This window comes from Aquarana catesbeiana, linkage group LG03 (assembly GCF_042186555.1).
Source record: "Aquarana catesbeiana isolate 2022-GZ linkage group LG03, ASM4218655v1, whole genome shotgun sequence".
Taxonomy (NCBI): Eukaryota; Metazoa; Chordata; class Amphibia; order Anura; family Ranidae; genus Aquarana; species Aquarana catesbeiana.
This window is the reverse complement of record NC_133326.1, coordinates 306581776-306602644: the sequence shown is the minus strand read 5'-3', so window position 1 is coordinate 306602644 and position 20869 is coordinate 306581776. Positions and strand designations below refer to the sequence as shown.

The 20869-nt window shown below is 41.2% G+C and overlaps 1 protein-coding gene across 1 annotated transcript in view; it reads left to right on the top strand.

Annotated features, from left to right (window-relative positions):
* LOC141133958 (dynein axonemal heavy chain 3-like) overlaps window positions 1-20869 on the top strand; it is a 3453856-nt gene that overhangs the window by 2216286 nt on the left and 1216701 nt on the right. The window lies entirely within an intron of this gene.

Genomic DNA, 20869 nt, shown 5'->3' with positions numbered 1-20869 from the left:
TATAGGACAGGTAGGATTGCTGTTGGTATGGATGGGGGCAAATCCAGCCTGCCTGCATGTACAGCATAGGTGAGGGACCTTGGAAGGGCTGATGGGCTAAGTCTAATGAACTGTCTTGTCCTCTCCAGAGCTCCTAAATAGAGAGCTGGATTGCACTGCAAACAATTCCCAGGTTGTGGCCCTCTGACTGAGCAGGCAGCTACTGGGAACTAAGGGCTGATAAGCAGGTGGAGGTCCTTTGCAGTACTGAGGTGCAAGGATCACAGGACAGTAAGTAGTACAGCTGGAAGGTGTGCAAGTGAAGGTCGACAACACTGGGAGCACTGGAAGATGCTTACAAAGTCAATAGGAACAAAGCGGAGGGGGGTATCACTACAGGAACCCTAAGAATCTTGTGGTCAAGATTTGAACTTTGTCAAAGACATCGCTAAAATCGCGGCACTCCTCCGGCAGGCAGGAGAGTTAAGAGGTGCACAGGAACTTGGCTACCTTCTGGAAGCATGTCTTACTGCTTTGTGGCGACCAGGAGAGAACCTCGGCACGGAGCCAATCAAAAGAGGGGTTGTGCCTCTGTAACCAAGGATAATCAATAACCATTGGAAACTTAGGTGAGGAAATAACTTGGAATTGGATTTTCTCATGGTGAATAGCCCCTATGGCCATGGACAATGGAACAGTCTCATGAGTCACATGGGCAGGCTGTAGAGGTCCCCCCTCAAGAGTCTCAATGGCAAGTGGAGTGCCACACAGCTGCAGCAGAATCGAGTGCTTTGATACAAAGGCAGCATCCATGAACAGGCCTGCAGCCCCATAGTCGATTAGAGCCTGTGTCTCGACGGACGACTCAGCCCAAGAAAGGGTAACCGAAACAAGGGGCTTATCCTTCTGGATAACTGGGGATGAAACAACTCCACCTAAGGTCTGTCTGTGACAGGACCTCAAGGTTCAGGCTTTCCCTGGACTGGTAGCACAGGATTTCAAAAGGTGACCTGCCTGGCCACAATAAAGGCACAATCTTTCCCTCCTCCTAAGGGTTCTCTCATCCACAGAGAGAGGCGTGAAGCCCAAGTGCATGGGTTCACCTTTACTGACCGACTCGGTACCAGGAGGCATGGGAGGTGAGGGAGGCAAGGGTGGGACTGCAAAGCTTGGAGGCAAATGTACAAGAGGTTTCCGCAAGCGCTCCTTAAAAGAGAGTCTTTCTCTGAGTCTGGAGTCAATGAGGATGGCAAACGTGATCAACTTCTCCAGCTCAGTGGGTATATCTCGCACTGCTTACTCATCCTTGATGGTATCAGAGAGACCATGAGAAGAAACAGCCATGAGGGCCTCATTGTTCCAAGCAGCCTCTGCTGCCAGAGTACGGAATTCAATGGCGTAATCATGCAACAGCTCTCGTACTCTGTTTGATGGACATGAGGAACTTGGCAGCAGAAGCAGAGCCTGCTGGAACGTCAAATACCCTTTTAAAAGAAGCCACAAACACAGGGTAACTCAAAACAACAGGTTTTTGCGTCTCCCATAGAGGGTCTGCCCAGGGCAAGGCTCTCTCAGAAAGCAAAGATGTCACCAAATATATTTTGCTTCTGTCCATGGGAAACGCCTGGGGCAGCATCTCAAAGTATATCTCAACCTGGTTGAGAAACCCTCTGCATTGGATCGCTCGAAAATCGCTGGGGAAGTGGAGCAGAACCAGACATACCTCTTATGGTGGTAATACTCGAGGCGGGAGCCTGCACAGAGACTGGAGCAGCAGCAGGGATGGCCTGCAACACAGGTTGTACCAGAGCAGCCACAGTGGGAGATTCCAGATGAGCCGTGTGACTCAGGAGCATTTGTAACACCATAGCAAACTGATTCATGTGGTGATCCTGCTCATCCAATCTGGAAAAAATGTTACCAACAAGTAGATTGACTGCATCTTATGAATTCATAGCCTTCGCCTACTGTCAGGAACCATGAATTAGACTGAGACAGAAGTACAGATAAATCACACTTGTTTAATAATAAAAGTAAATAGAACATAACATAGTCAAAACATAGCCAAAGTTCAGTAACCAGAACAGATAGTCAGACAAGCCAGAAAGTCAGGGAGCCAGGGATCAGCGTAGTGGAACAGCAAGCAGGATCTGGAGCCAGAAGGAATGGCAGCCAAGCAAGTCTTTAACAAAAACGCAGGAGGAGTCTCTGTGATGTTGACCTAGGCGAAGACAGAGATCATCTGGGCTGGATGGCTTAAGTAGGCAGAACTGACAAGCAGGATAACATCAACAGGTGAGTCACTGTGGAGAGATAGGAGCTGGCAACTAGCAGACAGCTGAGTGGCCAGCTCAGAGAAAAAAGGGCTGGGCCCAGCCCTGACACCAGGCCATAGATCTCCATAACGCAGGGTCAGATACGGTTGCTAGTGGATACTGACCACTAAGGAGTGGGCCAGACAATGACCCCCTCACTACCAGGGGACCTGTCACCTTACAGGGTACCACACCTTGTTGCTTGGTGACTTTTAGCATTTACAGTCCTTCTCCTTGTCTTGCTGAGTTAACCCTTTTGTGGCAGTGTAGCTTCATACCCCTTTGTGCTTTATATAGATATACAGTTGTGCTCATAAGTTTACATACCCTGGCAGAATTTAGAATTTCTTAGCCATTTTTCAGAGAATATGAATGATAACACAAAAACTTTTCTTTCACTCATGGTTAGTGTTTGGCTGAAGCCATTTATTATCAATCAACTGTGTTTACTCTTTTTAAATCATAATGGCAACAGAAACTACCCAAATGACCCTGATCAAAAGTTTACATACCCTGGTGATTTTGGACTGATAACATGCACACAAGTTGACAGAAAGTGGTTTGAATGGCTATTAAATGTAACCATCCTCACCTGTGATCTGTTTGCTCGTAATTAGTGTGTGTGTATAAAAGGTCAATGAGTTTCTGGACTCCTGACAGACCCTTGCATCTTTCATCCAGTGCTGCACTGACGTTTTTGGATTCTGAGTCATGGGGAATGTAAAAGAATTGTCAAAGGATCTGCAGGAAAAGGTAGTTGAACTGTATAAAACAGGAAAGGATATAACGGAAAATTGTTATCAAATACTTACCGTAATTTTCCTTTCCTGGCCCATCTGCACGTCAGCACACAATGGGTTAACATCTCCTCTGGAGCCCCACATTACCACCTGTATAGCTGAATAAAAGGCAGCTCCTCCCCAACTAAGACAGTTCAATAACTTAGCCTGCGACAGGCCACTAGGGAGGGTGTCCTGTGCTGACGTGTGGATGGGCCAGGAAAGGAAAATTATGGTAAGTATTTGATAACAATTTTTCGTTTTCCTGGCCCATCCTCCTGTCAGCACACAATGGGATATACCAAAGCTTAATATTAGGATGGGAGAGAACAATTAAGAGAGACACTAACATCCAAAGAAAGGATGCTGAAACCAGAAGGAATTGATCTCTCTGGTCCCAAACATGCTGGTCACATATTTAGTTTGTAAGATTGAATGAAGGCCGCAACTGACCTGCAAGCTAGCCCTTACCTATATCCTCCAAGCAATCCTGGCATAATTGCCTCAAAGGCTGCCACCCCTCTAGTCAAATTATTTCAGAGCAGAAAAGCGTACTTCCTGCATGCCAGTTTAATCATCCTGACAACCCAAGAGTGGATGACTTTAAGGGCCTGATGGCTAAATGAAAGGATTTTTTTTTCTACACTTTCCTCCTTTGACCAAGTTTCCCCACTTCCCAAGTTTCCTGAAAAATGGAAACCACAAAGATACCAAAGCGCTCTTGCTGGAAAGTGTTGCAATCTTCAACACCCTTCTGTCTGACGTAGTTGTTGTCAGGAGAACTAGTTTTACCATGCAGTACTCCAATGGAAATAAAACCTGTTGGAGCAAAGGGTGCTCTCAGATCCAAGCCTAAGTTCCACAGAGGGAACAAGGATTTCCCTCAAGGTCATATATAGATTGTTATCTGGAAGAAGCATCTGGTCACTGGCTTTGCACCCATCTGCAGCCTGTGAAAAAATTAAGTAGAGATCCCTTAAATGGCGTTGTATGCCAGACCAACCTCTAGCGCTTACTGAAAAATGTCAAGGATATTGGCTAGAGGCAAGGAACACAGGAGAGAAAGTTTTGCTGAGCAAACAAAACAAACTTCTTTCATATCCCCTCCTATGTAGCATTCATGGATGATCTTCTGGACACCAGGATCTGAACAGCATTAGATGAGAATCCCTGCATCTCTAGTGTAGCCTATTCCATAGCCAGGCTATTAAAAGTAGGCCAATTGGATTGGAGTGCCGTTATCGACCTTGTCATAGAAGAATTCACTTGATCAGAGACAAAAATTAAACAAAATTCCATGGCACCCTGCACCTTGTATAACGGAGTCTTTGCATTGGTATCCTGTTGCAACTATCAGAAGCTGCATGTTCAGTGACGTCTCCCTGAGAACTATTGCTGGAATGCCCCATTGGGCCAAAATTTACATAACCAAACCAATAATTGATTTTGTTCCCTGGCAAGAAGACCAATTTTAACTGACTAAGTGGTTTTCTGCCCACAAAAGGTTTCTTTGCAAGATGTAACAAGAAAAGACTTGGTGTCTCCTTGTCAGTCAATGTAGGTTACTACTGTATTTGTCACGGTTATGCAATAGTTTTCTCTGTCAGCTTACCTGTCTCCATGTGTTCATCTCTAAAGACCAGCTGCCTCTCTCTGACCTGACTGGTTTTATAACCTCTCCTCTAAGCATGGCCCCACCCCAGGCCCTATCAGGGAGCCCTATATTAACCTGTGCACTGCAAGCCAGCAGTGCTGATCAACCATTGTGTGTTAGCCTCTGTGTGTACTTGCTGTGTTTCCTACGTCTTATTCCTGTTACTGACTTTGGCCTGTTCTCGACTCCCCCTGTTTGCTTGTTACCCTGACCTTTGGCGTGTTATGTTTATCCTTGTCTGCTAGTCGCCCTGACCTTTGGCTTACCCCTTACTTCCCTGTCGTTCCAGCCTGCTGCCTCCTTCCTCTTCTCCTGTAGTCTACGGTGAGCATGAGCTGTGAGACCCTGGGGGCTGCGACCTGGAGCCAGACTGCAGCACAGTCCATCCTCACCACTAGAGGCTCTGCTGAACACCCGCTGGCTCTTAGACTCCGCGCCCTGGGGAATCTATGCTCTAGCTCCCACTGGGATCCATGTTAGTTATCCTGTAGACCTGCTTCCTGAACCTTCCTGGGTTCAATCCGCAGCAGTCAGTCCTAGGGTCCACTACCTAAGTGGTGCACTTCCGACTCCTACAGAGTGCATCTGTCACCTGGTCTCAGGTGACCTGACAGTATTGTTGTCAACCTTACTAGGGCCCCCTCAAAGAACCTGAAAGGCTTTCAATGCTAGAAAAAGCTTCCTTCCATTCAAGATACTTGGGGAGTCTGTGCTACACCGCTATCCAATGGACTTGCACTTGTTTCTTCAGATCTCGGACTCCCCAGCCCCAGAGACTTAGACTGGCTTCAAAATCTCCTGGGCTGAGAGGCATGCCTCCAAAAAAAACACAGTGGCAATGTCCAAAATTCCAGTTCTTGTTGAATTTGTATAGGCACAAGGATTTTCTGATCCATAGATAGCCCAGCTCATAGGTTAAAGAAGGCAAAATTGAAAAACCCTCATGTGCCACCTGGCCCAATGTACCACCACTGCCAACAAGATCTTTCAAAAAGATTCCTGGGACTGTGCCAATTCTGTAAAAGTACCTGAACTGGAAGTGACATCTGGCCACTGAAAATCTCACATGCCTCTGGCATGATCAGTACTTGGAAATATGAGTCGGCAGGTCGATTGATACCAACTGGTCCTCCAGCTGAACTGTCCCTGTGACGGTCTGCATGAACCATCCTGAACCGATTGGCGTATATGAACACATTTGATTCCTTCAAACTAAAACAGGCCAGAAGGCTCCTGCCTTAGGTACTAGAAAAACTGGGGAGAAAGGCCCCCAGATGATTCCATGTCTTCGGAATCACTGTCATGATGGCATTGTAGCAGTATAAAAATCTTGTCAACATCTTCTCTTCTGAGATAGATTAAATGGATTTAGTGGTCAGCTTTGGAATTTTACATTGTACGCCCACCTGTCTTCTGGACCCACTGGTCTTTGACTGTCGTCCAAACCCCCCGGAAGGAGGCTACAATTCACTCAGGCCTCCTGGCCAACTGGAAGAGACTGGTTGGACGCACCTTCAAAAAGACCTTCCAGCCATCTTAGTAGCTTGCTCTGGACTTGATTTCATGTTAAAAGTAATTTTAAGACACCTCCACTATGTTCTATTAAACTGTAGCCTGTCCTATAAGATTTGGCCTCCTGCACCCGCTGAAGTTTAATAGGCTTGAGTGAAGGATGGCGGGTTCCTATTACTAGTCGGTGGCCAGACTTTTTTCCTCCTGTCTTTCGATTAATTGCGTTGTTAAGTGTTTGGCCAAATAATAACCCCCCATTATAGGAAATGTTAAAGGCTTGTGTAAATGTTCCACCTGCCCTCCAGTGGTGTAACCACAATGCTCTCATAGCAGCAACTGGTTGTGCCAGCGCTTGTACTAGGTCTATCTAAGCATCCGCCAAAAGTTAGTTGCCAGGTTCCAATCTTTCCAGAAACTATGCCAAATCTTGTAGCTTCCAGTGTTGAATGTAATGCCATATCTAAAGTTAATATATATCAAAGTTAACGTATTGCTGGTTGGCAGGTAAAATCTGTCACTGTATAGATTCTGTGCAAGCCCGATAGCCAGATCACCACAATTTCTGTGTTCCAGATGTGTTTCTGCATGAGTGTTTGATGCATTCTCAATGCGTTTTGCCACTTCTAGATGTGTTCCATACAGAAACAATGCAACATTCTACTTTTGTTGACTGTACCAGAATGTGCTGTACTGGTGTGAACTATGTAACCTGGAATCAAAGTTAAACACTGTCCATGCGTTCTTGATGCAGAATAATGAAAAGAGGGGGCGAGAGGCTAGCCTAAGTCATTAAAACAGTGCCTCATCCAGTATGCAAGATAAATGTAAAAAAGGGGTTCCCCTAGGCGGACTTTAAAGGCACTGGTATTTAGCTTAGATAGAAGTATGTCGAAGTGTACAACAGTATAATAGTAAGAAACAAGTTTTATTAAGAAACAACATTAAAAACAATACAACGAAGCATAGACATATCTAGGTAGTTCATTTGTGTCATCATACAAAATGAATATATGAAAAAATCGTAAAAGATAATGAAGAAATGGAAAAAAGGGGGGGAATATAGCTCTTCTCACACCCAACGCGTTTCGGATATAGTATAGTCCTTCTTCAGGGGTGCAGAGAAGGAGAAGAGAAGGATTTATATAATATAAAGTGGTGAGGTAGTTATTTGCAATGTTTCGTTGGATCACATTAAAAGCTTAGAATCAACATAGCACCGGGTATTGATATTGGTAAACTTGCTGTCTAGCGACAAACGTGGGCATCAGAGGAATCTGTGAATATATACCACATAGTATTGTCCTTAAATGAAGGAGGCTCCCCCCTGGGGGCGTTCCATGGCAAGATGGCAGCCGGAGCGATATACTGGGGCAAATGGTGTCCCTGTGTATATTGATAAGATGATAAGAAGCAATATTGGGTCAAAGAAAGGGAGTGGTGGATTTGGTAACTTAAACACAAGAAGTTGGAGAGATCTGCCACACGTCCCAGCATCAGGCTGTCCAGTGCCTGGACAGGGACACCATTTGCCCCAGTATATCGCTCCAGCGCCATCTTGCCGTGGAACGCCCCCAGGGGGGGGCCTACTTCATTTAAGGACAATACTATGTGGTATATATTCACAGATTCCTCTGATGCCCACGTTTGTCACTAGACAGCAAGTTTACCAGTATGAATACCCGGTGCTACTGTTTGTTAATTCTAAGCATTTAATGTGATCCAGCGAAACATTGCAAATAACTACCTCACCACTTTGTATTATATAAATCCCTCTCTTCTCCTTCTCTGCACCCCTGAAGGACTATACTATATCCCGAAATGCGTTGGATGTGAGAAGAGCTATATCCCCCCCCCTTTTTCCATTTCTTCATTATCTTAGGATTCTTTTCATATATTCATTTTGTATGATGACACAAATGAACTACTTAGATATGTCTATGTTTCGTTGTATTGTTTTTAATGTTGTTTCTTAATAAAACTTGTTTTTTACTATTATACTGTTGTACATTTCGACATACTTCTATCTACGCTAAACACCAGTGCCTTTAAAGTCCGCCTAGGGGAACCCCTTTTTTGATGCAGAATAAAGACGCACTGGACTGCATTTGGTGTGAACAAGTCCACTTTCTCATCCACAGGATCTCTGAAGGCAACCAAGTTATAAAAAGTCAAAGACACTTGCTGCACCAGACACTAGAGGGCAGCATTCACCCCTGGAAGTGCAGTGCACAAACCTACAGCAACCATCATATATGGATAAAGTTTAGAGAACCTGTTACTGTAAATAGGTCTTCTAACAAGGTATCTGTCATCCTTCATCAATGAGCACTTTACCCTCTATCATTATGGGTGTTGTTTGTGGTGTGGATATCTGTAGCATCCTTTCCGCAATAGCTTCCTTAATAGGGCTTAGAATTTTGCACAACCACATCCTTGTGAGGCAACCTGTGCAATTTCATTTCTCTGCCTCTGCAGACTGCATGCAGGCCCAAAATGCATCGTGAGCTAGGTGAGGCATTCTCTATCATGCTGACATAAATGCATTTTTGCCAGTTTCCTGGATCCTATCCCTTCACAGGGTAAGTGGAAACAACTCCTTCAGAGTGTATAGACCACATGCTTAAGTGGATGTGAATCTAAGGCTAGGTTTGTACTAGTGCAACTTTTCATGCGATTTGGGACTGAAACTATGACAAGTCGTACCCCATGATTTCCAATGAGTATCATTCATATCTGTGCGATTTCAAGACGCAGCGACCTCAAAGTAGTCCCTGCACTACTTTGGTCCCACTTTGATGCAACTTGAGGTCCATAGACCTCAAGAATACACAGGCATTGCTTAAAGTCGCGGCAAAAAAATTGCGTCAAAAAATTGCGGCAAAATCTCATGACTTTGGGGATGCAATAGTGGAAACAATTTTCTTGGCAGCTGTGGCTGAAATTTTAGTTGGTCTACCTGACCATGGTTTGGTTTCAACAGAATCCCTAATTTTCCACTTCTTGATTAGAATTTGAACACTGCATTCTCAATTCCTTGGATATCTTTTTTTCCTGGCCCATCCTCCCATCAGCACACAATGGGTTAACATCTCCTCTGGAGCCCCACATTACCACCTTTATAGCTGAATAAAAGGCAGCTCCTCCCCAACTAAGACAGTTCTTCTTTTTTCGTCTGCTCCAGGCCACCTGTTGATTGCAGTTGGTAAGTAAGTTGTTTGCTGAACCCCCCCTGCCGAACTTACGCCTCCATGTTCAGCCTCTCATGGAGTTTGGAAGACTCTGAATGCTGCAAAGAAAAACCCACGAATAACTTCAAGTGAAATACAGGACTCTCTGAAAACATGTGGGGTGGTTGTTTCAAGATGCACAATAAGAATGCACTTGAAGAAAGATGGGCTGCATGGTTGAGTCACTAGAAGAAAGCCATTACTACGCAAATACCACAAAATATCCAACTTACAATTTGCCAAACAGCACAGAGACAAGCCTCTCAAAGTAATTTGGAGTGATGAGACCAAAATTTAGCTGTTTGGCCACAACCATAAACGCTACATTTGGAGAGGAGTCAACAAGGCCTATGATGAATGGTACAGAGGTAGATTGCTGATGTTTTGGGAATGTGTGAGCTACAAAGACACAGGAAATTTGGTCAAAATTGATGGCAAGATGAATGCAGTATGTTATCAAAAAATACTGGAAAAACATTTGCATTCATCAGCCAGGAAGCTGCGCATGGCACGTACGTGGACATTCCAACATGACAATGATCCAAAACACAAGGCCAAGTCGACATGTCATTGGCTACAGTAGAATAAAGTGAAGGTTCTGGAGTGGCCATCTCAGTCTCCTGACCTCAATATCATTGAGCCACTCTGGGGAGATCTCAAACTTGCAGTTCTTGCAAGACAGCCCAAGAATTTACAGGAACTGGAGGCTTTTTGCCAAGAGGAATGGGCAACTTTATCATCTGAGAAGATAAAGAGCCACATTGACAAATACCACAGAAGACTTCAAGCTGTCATTGATGTCAAAGGGGGAAATACACGGTATTAAGAACTGGGGTATGTAAACTTTTGATCAGGGTCATTTGGGTAGTTAATGTTGCTATTATGATTTAAAAATAGTAAACACAGTTGATTGGTAATAAATGGCTTCAGCCAAACACTAACCATGAGTGAAAGAAAAGTTTTTGTGTAATCAATTATATTCTCTGAAAAATGGCCAAGAAATCATAAATTCCTCCAGGGTATGTAAACTTATGAGCACAACTGTATATGTCAAAACTAACATGCACCCCTTTGGATAACTTCAGAACAGGCTCAGAATAGGTCATGTAAGGCACAGCAGTCCTGATACCATGAGCCGTGAGCGGAACAAAACCAGTCAAGGACCCTGGACCGCAGCCTTCCCCCCCTTTGTTAGCACAGGTGGGCTGGCTGGGACCAAAAATCCCAGGAAGTGAGCACACATGACTTAACCCTTTCCCCTGTCACGGGCCAGCCGCTAGGTTACTAAACCAATATTGGCACAACCTGCTTCCACACAGATGGAGGTTCTTCCATCTGCACTGTATAGCATCAGTGTGTGGCCAGCTTTATGCCTAAGCTGCCCCCTTTATGTAAAGTGGCTAAATAAAACATTAATGCTTGTGACTGCATGCCTATCAGTTTGCAATCACCTTTTTGCTTTAAAAGTTGTTCTCTTGTTATTGTCAGACTCAAAAAAAAATATTTTCATAAGCCTCTTTTATGAAACACAGAAAAGTAACCTTTTTAACAAGTGTCTGTATATAAATCCATTTTACAGCAGATTAAAATATACAGTATAAGCAAAGCTTGAAAGTTAAACATAATATTTAAAAAGTACATAAAAAAACATATATTACATTTATATTATTTTGGATATTCTCAGAAATATCTTTTATAAGCTTTAATATGAAAAAAATCCCATAAGTAGAATAAGCAACACAGTATAATGGTAAATGTTTTAATAATTACAATATTTCATGTAATCCTACCAATTTGTAATTGCTATGTTTCTCTTTTAGAAATAGTAAACCATATTGGCAATCTGATGACAGACAGTACAGAAGTGACTTTGGACAGACAGCTGAGCTTGCGGCAAAGCTGGGCCTCAGGCATGCCTCCTAGCTCTTGGTCCAGAACATAAAATATATATATATATTCAAGACTTTGCTGTAAAATGTTGGAACCTGCCCTGTAACTTCCCCCAGCTGCAATTCAGACTTTACTGGGTATTTTGCTTTCACATAAAAGGTCAAGTTAGTGTATATAGCCAGTGTAGCACCTGTGCTGCTTGAGGATCCTCTTTATTCTCTACAGACTACTGTGCAGTTCAAATCCTTCATATATCCACTTAACGGTACATTTAAACAATGGTATTGTCTACAAATTGTTATAGAGACAATTGTCATTGTAATTTATATAAAGATAGACAGGGTGACAACCTGAATTGCTGCTTACCCAGAGACTATATTCTGCATGCTGACACTGCTACAATGTACCAGGCAGTGGCATAACTAGAACCTTCAGTGCCCTGGTGCAGGAAACCATGAAGGGCCCCCCTGATCCCAGGCTTTCCTCCGAGCCTGGTGGTGGAATGCCAGGGCCCGGTTGCATTTGCGCGTTTGTGACCCTGGTAGTTCTGCCACTGGTGTCAGTAGTTTCTTATTTTTATTTTATTTTTCCCCGCCGTGCAACGGGCATGCGCGCGCCTGCTATAGGCATTTAAAGGGCTGACGTACAGCTACGACGGTTCTCAGGAACATGCCAACCTGCCACTGTATAATGACGACAGCTGGTCGACAAGTTGTTAATATAATCAGCCCTAATGAACTCCTTATTCTCCTTCTCCATTCAACTATTTACCTAATAAAAATGTCTGTTTTAGTAAACATTATAATTATACATTATAATTTAATTTTTGTTTTGGTTTGTTTGTACCTTAATATTTGAAAGCGTTTACCTATATTTACAGATTTCACATGTAAAAAAGCACACAATTAAAATAAAAAAAACTTTATTTAATTTGCAAAAAAGTTAGTAATTCTTTGCACCAGAATAATATTTTTAGTGTCATTTTAAACAGGACAAATTATAAAATAAAATGTACACTTTTTATCTTCAGCACCAGTATTTTTTTTTAAACTAACATTGGTCAAAAAGTGAAAAAAAATGTGTTTTGTTTGGTTTTGTTGCATTTGATTGTTTAAGGGTTGCAAAAAAAAATATTTTTGTATGACAATATCATGAAAAGAAAGCCTTGTTTACCCTTAAAGTAGAAGTACAGCCAATGCTTGTTTGGCTGCACTTCCCCTGTGGATCACAGGAGTGCAGTTTGTACTGTTACCCATCTTCAGCAGACAGCGGGCTGAAGCCCGCTGTCGACTGATATGACAGAGCCAGCCCAGGTACGGGCAAGATCGTGACAATGGAATCGGGATCCGCCCACATCCATATGCCTGGACCGCCACCCGCCTGAGCCTCTCAGCTAGCCGCTGAGAGCCTGAGCCAGCCGTTCCCGCCCCCTCCACAGCCCAGCACTCCAGGGAGCTGTGAGAACCGAGTGATCAGTGGTGTTTTGATCACTTGGTTCTCAGTGTTACAGGTGCTGGGGGACAGATGCAGCCCGATGCTGCATTCATCTAGGTAACTATATTTCTTAAAAAAAACAAAAACATACATCTCTTTAAAAAAATATATATATGTCACTTTGTTAAGGCTGATTCTTTCAACAGAAAACAAAAATGTGGAAGGTGATTTTTTACGTTCCTGATTTTCATATTCCTTCCCTATAATTTAAAATGTTTACTTTTCTGAACAAACAAATCTAAAATCTGACCATTGGTAAAATTATATATTCAGTTGCCACTTCTGATTGGTAATAGCACTGAATGGTAACAATCAATCTAGTTAAACCATTAACTTGTAGCAGTGAATCTCTAAGCACCATTGCTGCAATGTGCAAACTGGGAATAACAATAAAGATAATAAATAAAAAAGTCTTCACACACACTTTTATAGTTTGTCCAGATTTGTGGCAGTGCATAATAGCATTACCACTTGGCTTCTTTAATTTTTCTTTTACTGTGCTTTGTAGAAGCAACATTCAATATGTTGTTATGCTTATGCTTGATATTCTAATGTACTCCTTTTCTTGTGTTCTGATAATTATTTGTTAAACCTTACATATGTGACAAATACATAAAAATGTATTAATTTTAAAAAGATAATAATTAAAAAAGAACTACAAATATGTAAAAGGAAACACTGATGTCTCTGAGCACAACCTGGAGTTTACTGAGAGAAACTGATCATAAATTTGAGAAAAGAAAACATTTACGGATTCAATTTCTCTGTGATTTGTTTAGCTTTGTAAGAAGCAAATACAGTAAAACCTTGGTTTGAGAGTAACTTGGTCTGAGAGCGTTTTGCAAGACAAGCTAAATTTTTAAATACATTTTGACTTGATATACAAGCGATGTCTTCATATACAAGTAGCGTCATATCACAACTGAGTATAAAAGAGAAGAGAGGCGCCTCTAAGTGTAGCAATATGGTTACATTTAATGAAGGTACAACATTTAGCAGCATATTGCTACACTTAGAGGCACCTCTCTTCTCGTTTATACTCTGTAGCTCCTGCTGGATTTTGCTTCTAAACCCCTTGTGGAGGCTTCCATTTATGAAAGGACATTTTATGGTTGCACAACCTAACACATTACTATAATATTTTTATATGGACTATAAACTGAAGGACTTATGAATAAATGGTTGTGGAACAAATCATCTGAGTTTGCATTATTTCTTATGGGGGAAATTTGCTTTGATATACAAGTGCTTTTGATTACAAGCATGTTTCAGGAACGAATTATGCTCGCAATCCAAGGTTTTACTGTATAGGCAAACATGTGACCCTTCATTGCCTTTAATGAAAGATATGGAAAAGGCGTAAAGGAGTACAGTAAGTTTGCAAGACAGCAAGAGGGAATGCACAAGATGAGTATGAACATCCCTATCAAATATAATATTGGTAGATTCACAGTTGGGATTAAAAAGACATGGTTCCTTGAATGTAATAAAAAAAAATGTTGGCACCCACTTCCACAACCTCAGTTGATCCAGATAAATCAAAAAACAATTTAAAGCATGTTATGCTATTCACATAAAAACATGTTATTCTGTGAAGCAAACTCATCCTTGCTTAAAGTTCCTAGTGTTAATGAAGGTCAACCCATACATTTACATTATCTTGGCAAACTCATTGACCATAATGTTGGAATTGACCCAAAGGTCCACATTGTATATTCAAACAGTAAATATTATTTTTCATGCGTGCTTATACATGAAAAGTCATAGTTTGTCAATTACATTTACACATATATATAAAAGGAAGAAAGTACAATAAACAATTATTTATGCAAATTTTAGTATTGCTTATTAATTTATTGCCAACATCTAACTGTCATTTAACTAGTTTTTTTATAGCATTGTTTTTAACAATATTGCTAATTTCTTGGCTGCCTGGTTTATTATTTGAAAGGCATCCAGAATGACTGTATGCTGCATAGCATTGTAAATGTGTGATGAATCCAGCTTTAAAAAATATGCAGTTTGAAATCTAAGTGTCACATATAATGTTCCTTTCAAAGAGGCATTTAGAGTATTGTTTATTAGCTGACAAGCAAACCAGAAGTCTAATTTTCACAATGTGACTTTTAGCATGCAAAGGCTACGCCTAGCTCCTAGCTGGTGCTTTTATCTAAATACATTGCTCAATCTGGCAAATTTCATAGTAATTTAAACAAAAGAGAGAGACAAAAGAGGATTTTCCTGGCAAAGAAATTTTTTTTAAAGGAACTAAAAACATCAACAGGCTCATTTAATAACACTTGTTACATAAAGTATAGTAACTCATAATTGTCTCAGTCAGCCTTCAGTTGCTTCAATGTGCCTGGCTACGATGGGTTACTGCTTTTCTCATTGTCCTATCTAATAAGAAAGCATATACAACCTGGATATTTGGCATATATTTTCAGTAATGACATGCACAGTTGGAAGAAAGACTTACAGTCTAGGGACAGGAATTGTTCCCACAAGATGTACACTATGTCAAATGTAGGAGGGTTCTATGGTCAGACTATTATGATTTAAAGCAGAGGTCCACTTATAATGTCTGGGCCCCCTCTCATTATAAAAATCAATAGCTCTTAGTATGTGCAAATGGATCCTGTAAGGAAAAAAAGTTAGATTTTATAGTTGACTTATACAGTAAATATATATTGGCATTATACATCTTCATGAAACATTCTAGGGAATACAGAGCAGCCAAAATCTTGTGAGAAGGTGCTCTTGCACTGGACTGGTGTGTCTTCTGATAAGATTTGGGCTGATCCGAATTTCCCAAAAACCTTCCTAGAAGTTCACACCCATGTGGAAGACAGGGATAATTTAAATATAAATGTACATTCTTCCTGTACAGGTACTTTTGTGGTGACTATTACAGGATAAAAGTATAAGTATGCAACACAACATACAGAGCACACATATCTGGTGTGAACAGTCCCTATGGGTGACATTCATATGTCCTAAAATAACCTACTGTATGTGTCATAGTGGAAAAGAGACCTTAGTTTAACCACCTCAATACTGGGCACTTTCACCCCCTTCTTGCCCAGGCCAATTGTCAGCTTTTAGTGCTGCTGCATTTTGAATGATAATTACTCAGTCATGCAGCACTGTACTCATATGACATATTTATCATGTTTTTCACACAAATAAAGCTTTCTTTTATTTGTATTTAATCACCACTGGGTTTTTATTTTTTTGCGCTACAAATGAAAAAAGACTGAAAATTTTGAAAAAATGCGTTTTTCTTAGTTTCTGTTATAAATTTTGCAAAAAAGTAATTTTTCTTCATGAATTTTGACCAACATTTATACTGCTACATTTCTTTGGTAAAAATAACCCAAATCAGTGTATATTATTTGGTTTGTGTGAAAGTTATAGAGTCTACAAGCTATGGTACCAATCATTGTAAAAATGTGTCACACTGGATGTACTTTAGGCCCTAACATGCCAAAACAGTACAAATATTCCCCAAATGACCCCTTTTTGGAAAGTTCTTTGGAAAATTAAGAAATTCAATATTTTTTTTCACAAAAATGTCATATTAACAAATTATTTCTCACACACAGCATAGGCATACTTGCAACTACACCCCAAAACACAGTACAGTACTACATGTGTAAGACTTTTCAGATCCTAGTCACATAGAGAGGCACATCATCCAAGGAATACCTTCAGGCATTATCCACTTTAAGACCAGGCCTTCCTCCAACACTTTTTGTTTACAAGTAAAAATCTATATTTTTGCTATAAAATTACTTAGAACCTCCAAACAACATTATATATTTTTGTAGGAGAGTCCCTAGAGAATAAAATTTTATGTCCCACAGTACTTGTGCAGCAGTTTTTTTTTAACACAATGTTGCACACTAATGCATCAATACATTTTAATGAATTCTAATGCACACAGAGACAATATAATACCCAATATAATACACAGGAGGTCTGGTGCTAGAATTATTGCTCTCGCTCTGATGTTTGTGGCGATACCTCACATGTGTGATGCCTTTGAATGCGAGCATAGGTAAATGGGGGGGGAGCGCTGTAACTGTTTTATTTATTCATTGGTGGGACACTTGTACACTGACAGATGTTGATCATCCACTGGCGGACACTGACAGATGTTGATGTTGCAATGGAACACTATTGCAGATGTTTGTGTGCACTGGTACAGTGGCAAAGATGTTGATGGGACACTTGACAGATGTTTTGTGCACTGGTACAGATGTTGATGGGAGACTGTGACAGATGTTTTGTGCACTGGTACAGATGTTCATGGGGACACTTGGAAAGATGTTCATGGGACAGGGACAGTGGTGCTTAGTGTACTGTTCAGGGATAGCTGCAGTCTGTGATCTTTGACAGCTCTCTGTGTAAAATCATCCCTTACACAGAGAGCTGTCAGCACAGGCTGCAGAATACCCCCCCCCCCTTTCCCCTGTACTGGGCTCTCACTGAGTTTAGCGGGGAGTTTAGCGGGGAGAACTGACACAGAGAAATGTGTCTCTGTTTATACTGTGAAGGCTGTGATTGGACAAAGCCATCACGTAATTGGGAGGGCCAATCACAGTGCCCATATTCCGATCTGTGATTGGCTGTATCCGAAGATCACAGCCATCACTGGATCTCGCCGCTGTGCGACCTCACAGCCGCACTCAGGCACCCGTTCTGAGTTACATACCAGTACGTCGATTCAGAATGCCTATGCTCCCACCGCGCCATCTAAGTACAGTGAGCGGATAAGAAGTGGTTAAAAATGTAACTATGATCTTATAGACACTAGGGAAGCAATTGAACGTGGATGTGTGAAGGTATGGTTCAAAGCCAAAGGTTGATTTACTAATGGAAAATAGGGTGTTCACTTTGCAAGGAGATTTTTCTTAAAATAATGAGATGAAACCCTGCTGGTTCCCATCACTCTATTATGTACAGGCAAAAAAAGGTTACTTTATTTTCCTTGCATGTGATTGGGTATTTTTTGCAAAGTAAACACTCTATTTGCCATTAGTAAATCAATAATTAACCCCTGTGTGTCAAATGGCTGGATAAATGAATGATGGAAATGTGTTGAAGTAACTAGAAGAGCAAAATATATATATTGGACTGTTGGGCCAGGTGAGAGGATAAATATTATGGCTATAGGATTACTGGAAGGGTGTAACAAAGGAGAGGAGGTAAGAGGAAAACAAAGGAAAAGCCCACAGGGGGTATCAGGTGGCAGGGAGGAGGGCAGGGAAAGATATACCAATTTTCCACTAATTGGTATGGTAAAGAGAGGGTAGGATAAATTCAATGGGGATGCAGAACATGAAATTAAATTGTGATTTTTTTTTTTTAAATTCCATCCAGCACAGACTGATAGACTATATTCACTGCCAACGCTTAAAAACATTAAATGTGAAAGATTGTTTATTTATTTATCTATTTATTTTTTACATCACATTAACTTAGTAATGATGATTTAAACCTTTTTTTTTAATAAAGTCCTGCAAATAGCAATGATGACTTACAAAGGTGACCAACCTATACCATCCAAACACATATAACCCCTTATTAGGTAAGCCTGAATGTGTTGGAAAGTGGCCATGTTGCCCATTGTTCATAGTCCACAGGCTAAGTTTATAACTCCAGACATACCAAAACGTTTTTTTTTTTATCAACAAAATTACATGGATTCTTTTAGTTAAGTACTTTTTATTGTCTATTTTGTAAGAAGCATTTTGTTTTTTGTTTTTTAGCTCTGTGTATATTCAAAAAATAAGCAAAATGGGCTTCGGTTCGGTTCGCACCAGAACATCCGAACAGGCAAAAAAGTTGGAAGAACACACGAACATTGTTAAGGTCTATGGGACACAAACATGAAAAATCAAAAGTGCTAATTTTAAAGGCTTATATGCAAGTTATTGTCATAAAAAGTGTTTGGGGACCTGGGTCCTGCCACAAATTTTTTTTTTTTTTTTAAACGGTCGTTTTTTCTGGAGCAGTGATTTTTTTAATGCTTAAAGTGAAACAATAAAAATGAAATATTGTGTCTATGGTATGCCTGTAAAAGTGGCACATTTTTCCCGTGTATAGAACAGTACCACAGCAAAATTAAATTTCTAAAGGAAAAAATGTCATTTAAAACTGATCGCGGCTGTAATGAACTGCCGGGTCTCAGCAATACGGATAAAACTCATTGAAAAAAGAGCATGGGATCCCCCCATCCATTAACAGGCCCTTTGGGTCTGGTATGAATATTAAGGGGAACCCTGAACCAAAATTAAAAAAAATTAATTTGGTGGGGGTCCCCCCAAAATCCATACCAGGCCCTTCAGGTCTGATATGGAAATTAAGGGGAACCCTGCACCAAATAAAAAAAAATAGTGTAGAGCCCCCCCAAAATCCATACCAGACCCGTATCCGAGCACACAACCTGGCAGGCTGCAGGAAAAAAGGGGGACGAGAGCGCCCCCCCTCCTGAACAGTACCAGGCCACATGCCCTCAACATGGTGAGGGTGCTTTGGGGTCTGACCCCAAAGCACCTCATCCCCACAACCCTTGCCCGATGGTTGTGGGTGTATGCGGGCAGGGGGCTTATTGGAATCTGGAAGCCCCTTTAACAAGGGGACCCCAGATCCCGCCCCCCCATGTGAATTGGTAACGGGGTACATTGTACCCCTACCATTTCACAAGAAAAGGTGTCAAAAACGGTAAAAAAGACAAGAGACAGCTTGGGACAAGTCCTTTATTAAAAAAAAAAGCTGCAACACCTCCGCCTCCATGGGTGGCTCCTGCCGATTGATGCTTCTTCTGGGTGACAGCTGTTATATAGCTGAGGGTGGGGTCACCCAGGGACGTAAGCAGGGAAGCTCCCTCGGCATGAGAGGGGGCAGGGTCATCCGTTTACGTGATCAGTTTTAAATGACAATTTTTCCTTTAGAAATGTCATTTTGCTGCGATACTGTTCTAAACACGGGAAAAATGTGCCACTTTACAGGCATACTATAGGCACCCCCCAGGCATGATATTTAAAGGAATATTTCATTTTTATTGTTTCACTTTAAGCATTAAAAAAAATCACTGCTCCTGAAAAAATGTCTGCTGGGGCAGGACCCGGGTCCCCAAACACTTTTTATGACAATAACTTGCATATAAGCCTTTAAAATGAGCACATTTGATTTTTCATGTTAGTGTTCCGTAGACTTTAATGGTGTTCCTGCGGCTTTTGAACTTGGCCTGAACACCGCATATTACACAGTTACATAGTTACATAGTAGGTGAGGTTGAAAAAAGACACAAGTCCATCAAGTCCAACCAATCGCCGAACATCCGAACAACCAAAGTTCGGCCAGAACTTATGCTCCGGCCAAACCGTTCGCCCATCCCTAGCTACAACACCGCTTTGAGATATTGTAAACTATAGCCATTCGTATTATATATTCAGGCATGAATATGGGTTTGGCTTTGTGTAGTACAATACAGCAACGGTCAAATGCCTCCATGTTTTAGCATCCAGCAGAATACAATTACCTTGAGGTTACCTCAGCTGAAAATAAATTCAAATATCTAAAGTGTTCATTACAAAACCTGGTGCTTAAAGAAAATCACTGTGTAGGTAGATGGTTGTTTCTCTTTATCGTTTGTTTCATATTACGCTTTTTGCATCCAGGTCATCAAATATCAAAAGAAAGCTAGTCAAATTGGTACTTGGAGGGACTATAAAAGGCATACGATCAAAGGGCAAACATTAAAAGCTGCTGGAGACTTCCTTTTGAAATTTCTCTCACTCTCCTTGGCGAGTCAAGGACACCACACATTAGGGAGGCAGTGTGTTCATATTTAGCCTATAGAAATTATATTTTTATAACTCAGTGTTTAAGAAAATATAAAAAGGTACACTTAACCTCCTATGACATCAACTGTGTTGTTTAATTTTGTTTAACAAACTGAGATCCTGTGCTTTTGTTCTTTGCCCATCTGTGAAAGGGCATATTTTCAAC